A 1,822-nucleotide genomic window follows, 5' to 3' on the forward strand; every position below is an offset into this window, starting at 1 on the left:
AAAGGAGGAATTAAATGATCTGTTGCCTAATGAATTTTTGAGAGAACTTATATAGTAAGGATGAGGGCAAATGGTCAATAGTATTTGGATACTATATCCACTACAGTTTAGCTCCTTTAATCCAAGTCAATTAAATTCTCTGTAGTTCAATTTCTCTGTCTGTGGAATGGATATAATAACACCAACTTCAGAAATTGCTCCAGTATTTAGACTCAGTACAGATAGAGCATTAAAGCATTCCTCTCACCCAGTAAGTGTTCATGTTCCTATTCAGCATGTTCAATGATCCGGACATGCACATTAGTGTGGGACTGAAACATTTCATTTTGCATTTTCATGTAAATGATGAAAGCAACTTATCTGTCTCCAAATATTATTTCTCTTTAATTTTAAAAAAATTTTTGGTGTAATAAAGTTTTATTTTTCCAAATGTACAGTTGGTTGGATCTGTTCATGCATCTTCACCAGCGTTGGGGACATCTCCACCTTTACTATTTCTAGTGTAAATTATTTGAGCTCTGTGCTTTGAAGCTAACTTGATGAGTCTTTTACTAAGCAGCTCCTTAAGGGCTGCCCTGGCCAGGGAGCCACGAACCAAATCCTTAGCCTCTCAGAAACCACAGCAGGGGTTATGAGCTTATAGTAGGGAAGTTCCTTACAGAGTTTGTCTTACGTGGCTTTGTCAAACAGGATGAGGTTGTTGAGCTTGTTCTGAACTTGGCCTTTGGACCACTTCCTCTTCTTGGCCTTGCACCCAGACTTGTTTACTGGGTCCTATTCCTTCTTGGCCAACTTCCCAGCATCTTTCTTCTTCTTGTCGTCCTTGCGTGGCATCACGAAGTCTGGAGGGCAGGAGGGAGCGCTGTGGCTTGGTCAAGATATTGGGCAGAAAAAGTGTTTCTCTTTATTAACAACCTCTTTTACCAAAGTTATGATCGGGATTCTAGAATGCAGGCCCAAATTCTTCCTCTTAGTTTGCTGACAGAGAGATCGTATGTTTCAGAAATTTGTATTGCATTTCTATGAGACTTTGATCCAGTGCTTTACCAGCTGTGAGTAGGAGTCAGAGAAAAATTACTATTAACAGTTGGAGTCACTATTCAGAAAGGCCTTCGTCAGGAAAAGAAAATTTAGTATCTCTGTGGTGGTGCCAGGCTTGAATTTTAAGTGACTCTGGCTAAGAAACACCCAGATGAAGGAATGCCAGAAAATCAGATTTTTTTGTTCTTATGGAAAGTATTCATTATCACTATCTACATAAAAATGAACTGTGGCTTAAATATCAGGTAAATCTCCAGAAGGTGCTGCTTTATTATTATTTTTATTTTTATTTTTTATTGTGAAAATACCATACAGAGGGGTTACAATTACATAGGCAAGGTAATGAGTACATTGTTGCCTCCTCCTTTGTTTTCCCCTCCCATCCCTTCCCCCCTCCCACCTCCTCCTACCACCTCCCCCAAAGTTGTACAGTTCATTTTTAAACATAATATCTTGTACATCTCATTGTTGCAATGGGTCCACCTGTATCCTTATTTAAACAATTTGTTTTTTCCCTTCCCCTCCACAAATTATACCAACAGCAAATACAGTGAAAGCAGGGGTTATACGGTGGGGGAGGGACATATAAAGCAACAAAGAAATCATCTTATAAGTATGTTAGAAACAATCACAAGAAAGAAAAAAAACATTTGAATCCTTATCTTGGGGTTCATTTCACCTGACATCAACTTATCTGACCTTTCATATGAACAGAAGTCAAGAAACATTACCTTGCAGAAAGCATTCCAGATGCATCTTCAGATCAGGCTTCTGGAAGTGA

General features: G+C 38.7%; 1 pseudogene; it reads right to left on the reverse strand.

Moving 5' to 3' along the window:
* Nucleotides 1-451: 451 nt before the first annotated feature.
* LOC138811657 (small ribosomal subunit protein eS25 pseudogene) lies at nt 452-834 on the reverse strand (annotated as a pseudogene).
* Between the last annotated feature and the right edge of the window lie 988 nt (nt 835-1,822).

Source organism: Dipodomys merriami, unplaced genomic scaffold (genome assembly GCF_024711535.1).
Source record: "Dipodomys merriami isolate MVZ:Mamm:240054 unplaced genomic scaffold, mDipMer1.0.p SCAF_545, whole genome shotgun sequence".
NCBI lineage: Eukaryota > Metazoa > Chordata > Mammalia > Rodentia > Heteromyidae > Dipodomys > Dipodomys merriami.